Source organism: Otolemur garnettii, unplaced genomic scaffold, assembly GCF_000181295.1.
Source record: "Otolemur garnettii isolate 467f Iridium unplaced genomic scaffold, OtoGar3 scaffold00154, whole genome shotgun sequence".
NCBI classification, from domain to species: Eukaryota; Metazoa; Chordata; class Mammalia; order Primates; family Galagidae; genus Otolemur; species Otolemur garnettii.
Genome location: NW_003852549.1, coordinates 532,291 through 539,718, shown reverse-complemented (window position 1 = coordinate 539,718; position 7,428 = coordinate 532,291). Strand labels below are relative to the sequence as shown.

Below are 7,428 nucleotides of genomic sequence, written 5' to 3'. Positions count from 1 at the left end.
ACCACCATGTGCATGAATATGTTCAGTTAAATGATGTACATTATGATAACTTTTCTCTTTCTCCAGGGGGCTTATCTTAAAATTCATCTTCACTGGACTTCATATATCCATAGACAAAGGAAAGTATGTATAAAGGGACTGATTTCTTATATCTCTTTATTTATAAAGTTTTAGATTAATTTCTTATATTTTCCCACCAAACTGGATAATGAGAGCTTTTACAGTACAATGTAGATTCAAAATTCAAAAAATATATCATAATGAGTTGAAATAAATGATATTTAATGAGGGTGATGATAAAATCTTGCATTTAGGTATAAAATGTTCATTAATGAACTGGAGAAATAGTTTAACAACAGTTGATTTGAAAAAAAAATTAAGAACTAGTTCTTATGACCTAAAAACCTTTGTAATCTTTTTTTTTTTGAGACAGAGTCCCAAGCTGTCACCCTGGATAGAGTGCTATGGTGTCACGGCTCACAGCAAACTCAAACTCTTTGGCTTAAGCAATTCTCTTGCCTCAGCCTCCCAAGTAGCTGGGACTACAGGTGCCTGCCACAACACCCAGCTATTTTTCGGTTGTAATTGTCATTGTTGTTTGGCAGGCCCAGGCTGCATTCGAACTTTCCAGCTCCAGTGTATGTGGCCAGTGCCCTAGCTGCTGAGCTACAGGCGCCAAGCCAACCTTTGTAATCTTAGTATAAATATAGGAGTGAATAGCAGGAATTGAAGATCCTTCCTGCTCTGCCACAGTGTTTCTCAAAGATTACCTGGGCTTCTTTTCAATTTAGGATTCTGATTTAGCAGTTCTGGAACAGGGCTTGATGCCAAAGTCTAACGGACTCCAGATGCGGCCGTTTCTACATGTCAGTGGACCACGATTTTCTGCAGGCCCTGTCCTATGCAGACAACTTCTAGGGTGAGATATTTGTTTATGAACAAGTATCACATCTTAATGAATTTGTTCAGAAAGCTAGGGCAGGATAGTTAGAAATTGGAAATTGCTTTGACCTGAATGTATTTGTCTCCCTTAAATTCATTTTGAAATCCTAACCCTCAAGGAAATGGTATTGAGAGGTAGGCCCTCAGGGGCAGTGATGAGGCCAGAAGGGTGGAGCCCTCAGGAATGAGATTAGTGATTTCATTTAAGAAACTCAAGGGGATCAATTGTCCCTGCCTATGTGTGAAGAGACAGAAAGAAGTTACCAAGTCTGAAAAAGCAGCCCCTCACCAGACACTGGTGCATTCGGCTTAACTTTCCAGCCACAAAAACTAAAAAAATAAATTTGTTGTTTAAAAGACACCCAGCGTATGACATTTTGTTATAGCAGCCCAAATGGGCTAAGACAGAAACTAAGTTTTATAAAGAGCAGGAGAAAGGTCAACCCTTTCTACTTAACTAAGATCTCTTTCAAACTGATAATGTAAATCATCCAAAGATAAACAGGAAACAATTTAACAACAACAAAAGCCACAGAAGACCAAACACAGATAATAAATGAACATATGAAAAGATGTTTGGTCTCAGCCGTAATCATAGCATGAAAATTAAAACAACATTGATAATGTCATTTTTTAGCCAATGGATAGGCAAAAGTCTAAACGTTTTATAAAGTCCAACAGGAAAAATAGGCACTGTCACAGACTGTGACAGAACCTTTTTGAAAAGTCATCCAGCATTATCTATTAAAATAAAAAAGTACACACATGTACTTAGACTCGTGAATGCCATTTTGGGGTATCTTCTCTAATGAAATAAATCCGTGAATACACTTACAAAGATATTTACTGCAACATGACTTTTTGTGACAAAAGCTTAGAAACAACCTAAATATCCATGTACTGATGATAAACTCAACTGTAGCACATACAACTTAAAAGAGAACTTTCTGGAAATTCCTGCCTTCCAAGAGTGGCATGATAAGGTAGTAAGCTCCTAGCACAAGAGTGTTCATAAGACATACTGGTTTGGGAATTCTTATAGAGGTGAGACATCAGCCTGCATTATTTCTAAATTTCCTTGACTCCAGTATTCCAGGATTCCGTAAATAAGCCAGAGTGGCCTCGAAGAAGAAGAGGAAACAAGGCAGTTTTCTTACTTTATTTTTATCTGCACTCTTCATTTTAGAATTGAGCCTTTGGGAGTAGGTTTAAGGGACAGAATACTTTCATTAGTATGTCTGGAGGCCACAGACTGAAGCTATTTTGTTTAGCTACATAATAAATGAAGAAAAATGGCTATTGGTTTCTCTATCCATAATTGTTCAAACAAGATCCACGTTTCAGAAAATACCTCCTTTATATTCATAGTCACTAGCATAAAGTGACTAATTTCTGACTAGGCAGGGACACAGCATCAAATACCCTGAGCATATGGATAAGTGACTCTGTGTGTGTCTGAGATCGATGGAGCCTGACGCCTGGCTCCTTTGCCAGAAGCGTGGGCCAGCATAAATGTACTCAGGAAGAGGAGAATCTCATTATGCAGTGGGACAGGGAGAGTGGCTGGATGCCTGCATTTCTCTCCATTAGTGGTTTGTGAACTGTCACACTTCCTCAGAGGCACTCAGCAAGTATTTGCTACAATGTTCAAAATGTTTAAATAATAGGTTTTGAAACTGATTAAAAACTAACCAGAAAACACATTCAAAAGTAACATATGCCAAATTTTAATACAATAGAAACCAAGGTATTAATATGCATTCTTATTGATTGACTGTTTATTAAATATCATGAATGTCAATGCATAAATAAGTTTGTATAGAAAATTACTGTTTGGCTTATTTTATAATTCATGACTTTATTTGTGATTTCATTTGGAAAAATAAAATTATGCTAAAATTCTTGATAGTCACTGTCCCAAAATTACAAATTAAGGAAAGACAGAAAAGTAACTTTTGAATACTTAATATTTAAAAAATATAAATAATAGATAAGCCATATTTTTTAAGAAAATATACAATAGTGTCATTTTCAGTGCCAGAAAATTATATCACCACTAATGTCCTCAGACATAAATTACAGAAACACCTGGGATTTTTATTAACAATTTCTTTCAACTATTGTAATATCTCACTAATAATGAAATGTATTTTCAAAAGTCAAAAGTAACAGCTAACACATATGGAAAACATTCCTATATGTCAGGCACTATGCTAGGCACTTTATATACATCATCTCATCTATTTCTCAGCAGCTCCTACAAAGTGGATAGAATTTATTATCCTATTTTACAGATAAGGAAACTGAGACTCTCTGAAATTATTTGTCTTGTCCAAGATTGCTCAGCTGCTAAGTGGTGGTTATAATAGCAAATATTATTTGCTTCAATTGAACAAGAAAATTCATAGTCACAAGAAAGAAGAGAAGACACATTCCTATCCTGAGAATTCAATATTGGTTAGAAGCCAGGAACTTGGAGTCAGAAACCAGGTTTTGCTATAGCAACAGCGTGGTGAGGAAGACAGATCATTTGGAATAGGCTAGGAATCTAGTTGCCCTTTGGCAGAAGACCGCAATTAATAAAAGCAACCACTTCCTAAAGGCAGCCACATTACTGATAGATCTGACCCTACAACCAAGATCAAGGTAAAGAAATACTAATGCAACATAGAAGTTCCAGTATTAATTACATATCAACCATGAGTTAATCAGGGGTTATTTCAGAAAGGGCCGAGAAGAAGAATCGCTACTATTTATCAGGCACTCAGTAGGTGTTAGCCTCACTCCATTAAGTTTTCTATATGTGTATGTCATCCCATTTAAACCCCAAACGCACGCCATGGAGTATTTTTTTAATCTCCATATTACAGATGAGGAAAGGAGGTAAATTAGGCTAAGTAACTTACTCAAAATCACTAAGGTAGGGGTGGGGTCTTCAGATGGCTGGTGCACCAGTCCCCGAATGCACATCCTCCTGCTTCAATCATGGCTTGTGGTCTGGTCGCCAGCAACCTGAATCTCAAACCTGGGGAGTGCCTCAGAGTACGGGGCGAGGTGGCCCCTGATGCCAAGAGCTTTGTGCTGAACCTGGGCAAAGACAGCAACAACCTGTGCCTGCATTTCAACCCCCGCTTCGATGCCCACGGGGATGCCAGTACTATCGTGTGCAACAGCAAGGACGGCGGGGCCTGGGGGGCTGAGCAGCGGGAGGCTGCCTTTCCCTTCCAGCCTGGAAGTGCCGTGGAGCTGTGCATCAGCTTTGACCCGGCTGACCTGACCGTCAAGCTGCCAGATGGTTACGCATTCAAGTTCCCTAACCGCCTCAACCTGGAGGCCATCAACTACATGGCAGCTGATGGTGACTTCAACATCAAGTGTGTGGCCTTTGATTGAAGTCAGCTGGCACGTGACCTCCAATAAAGGCAGTTGCCTCTGCTCTTCCTGAAAGAAAAAAAAAAAGAAAGAATCACCAAGGTAGGAAGACTTCCATTACAGCGTAAAGTCGATGCTCCTCCTACCACAGCGGCTTCCTCCACTGCTACTGAGCAGTCTCCTTTCTGTCTGTAATGCCTCTGGTTAGGTAAGCAAGAGTTTGGGGCTGGGTGCAGTAGCTCATGCCTATAATTCTAGCACTCTGAGAGGCCAAGGCAGGTGGATTGCTTAAACACAAGAGTTTGAGATAAGCCGAGCAAAAGTGAGACACACACACCCCCACACTCCCACATACCAGTGCCCCCACCCCCACCCCCATCTCTACTAAAAATAGAGAAACTAATCAGGGTTGTGCAGGTGCCTGTAGTCCAAGCTACTCAGAAGGCCAAAGCAAGATCACTTGAGCACAAGAGTTTGAGGTTACTGTGAGCTATGATGCTACAGCACACTACCCTGAGTAACAGAGTGACACTCTGTCTCAAAAATAAATAAATAAGTAAATAAATAAGCAAGAGTTTTGTTTCCGGAAACTAGGACCACTCATTTTAAACTCACCACATCAGTTAGAGAGATTTGTACAGCAGTTCTTTGCTATGAAAAGCAAAATTGATTTTAACAGCAACCCATTGCAGCTGCTGGAGCCACTCCCTGGAGGATCAGAAGGTCTACGGCATGTGTCTGAGTTCCCAACCCCCACCTTCCAACACAAGAATGCATTCTGTCATCCCGAGAGGGAAGTGCAAGGACTGCAGAGGCTGGATGGGAAGAACAGATGAAGATCCCCTGACTAGTGCAGGGCAGTGGTGCTGGTAACTATGCGGAGCACTGGTATGAAGTTTAATTGGTTACTACCAGTGTAAGTCAGTAAATACTTTGAATATCATCTTTGTGAGGACAGAGTTGTTGGGGCACAGAAAGAAAATGAATCTTTCTCTAATTTTTAAAAGATATGTGTTTCTTAAGCAGAAAGCCCAATAGAAAATGTATAGCTGACAAGAATATGGAACATAATGGTAACTGGTGAAGCTATTGCCAATGTCAGTGATCTGGACACATTCCAAGAGGTTTGAACTTCAAGAAACACTCAATTAGATTCAAGTAGGAGGAAATGCTGATTGAGAAATTTTGAAGATTGACAAATTTTCCATAATATGAAGGTGAAGGTATTTTTGTTCCAATTATGCATGGTATTTAAATAAGGAATATTCTGAAAGCTGTTTCAGAAAAGTTTCTATTTTTATGAAATGTGGTCTGTCTAACAAATAATCACTTCTGTGAGATCTTATGTGCAAAGCACCGAAGGTGGTACCAGCTCACTGAGGCAGCTAAGGTCGCTCAGCTTTCTGTTCCTTATTGGAATCCCAGTTGTTCAGACTTTTGTTCCGTGATCCAGCCATCACCTGGATATAATCACATGAATAGTAATCACTTGAAAAGAAACAGTATCTTTTAGAGTTATATTATTTCTTTCATAACTTATGCAATTAAAGTGGTTGTTATAACCCCTGTTAAATCCATATTTTCTTCATAAAAATATCAGTTCACCAGGCTTTGTCATCTGATAACTATAGTGACTCAAGTCTACATCTTCAAACACAACTGATGAAAAAGAATCTGCTTTTTACCAATTGAGTGAAATTACAGCAAGATGGCCAGAAAAATGATTTATGATCAAACTCCAAGGGAGTAATTAATTTACAACTCTGAAGCATAAAATATGATTGTCCTTTTCTTTAATGTAAAACACCAAACACTACAATTTGTTGGCCATAAAGCTATTTATCCATAGTCAAAGCATTTTGTTTCATGATTTCTCTATGCAATCTTCACAGAAAAGATTGATATAAAATTGGTTAACTATTTACTTCATATAGAGAAAGCATCATTGACCTTTTTCTGCTCTGCTTAGAAAGGAGACTGTCATAAATTGGTAATGGAATTCTGAAGTTAATTTTCATACTGTATTTTATTCAAATGTCTATTAATTTTTAGGCCTCAGCATTATTAATTTGTCTTTCCACAAATTCTTTTTTCTTCCCCAGGTTATAAAGTTAGACATTTTCAAACTAGCTACCATAAGAACCCTTTCTCTCAAAGACATTTTCCTTCAGAAAATGAAATGATTTAATTTGCATTACTTTAAAGATAATTGATTTCTAATGTCAAATTTACTCTCTACTATTAAATTTATGTTCAAGGTCACAACTGATGCTCATATAATTACAAGAATAAATTTCCAGATGTTTTGTAAACTTTTCAAAGAAATTCAAGATAAATGTTTCTATTTTTTATAAATATTTTTGTAAACATTTCCAAAATTTCTCTAATTTGAATTTTAATAGGAGTATATTTCCTTCTCAATCTTATAGTATGTCAATGCTTTCTCTTCTTCAAAAACTGGCATGTACTAAAAATAGAAAGTTTAAATTTTTATTTCCAAAATGATTGAAATTTTGGGAATTCATTTCCTCTTTAAAAGGAATTATGTTGCCACTTTCAGCTTTGTCTAAAAGTCATTTTTACACTTGCCTCTAAATTTATTTACATCTGGAAATGAAACAAATCACTTGTAGTCTCCGAGCTGCACTCACTGACAGCTAGAAAGAAGCAGTAACAATCTCTAGACCAAAAAATTTTGATCACAATTTGGAGGATATTTTGTTAAAGTCAAGAGATGATTTTAACAGCATACCTTCTCTGCATCAAAGATTAGAAGAATATAATAATTTATTTTTTGGCCGGGGCTGGGTTTGAACCTGCCACCTCCAGCATATGGAGCCAGCACCCTACCCTTTTAAGTCACAGGCACCGCCCTGAATATAATAATTGTTAACATAATTATGCTTTTCTGCAAATGTGTTCAATCTACCCATAAGCTTTGCTAAATAGTTTTTCATCTCGGGGGGCGGAGCCAAGATGGTGAACTGCAGACAGCTTTTTACAGAAGCTCCCGTCCAGAAGGAGGCTGAAAGGATAGAACCTTAGCAAATTAGCTGATGGTTTGGAGCAGAGACAAGAGAGAAGATTGAAGAGTGCACTTCAACCTTCCTGAGG

The 7,428-nt window shown here is 37.9% G+C and overlaps 1 pseudogene across 1 annotated transcript; it reads left to right on the top strand.

Annotated features, from left to right (window-relative positions):
* Positions 1-3,914: 3,914 nt before the first annotated feature.
* Positions 3,915-4,335, top strand: LOC100956643 (annotated as a pseudogene). The gene has a single exon (XR_001161684.1). The product of XR_001161684.1 is annotated as a galectin-1 pseudogene (transcript).
* Positions 4,336-7,428: the final 3,093 nt, after the last annotated feature.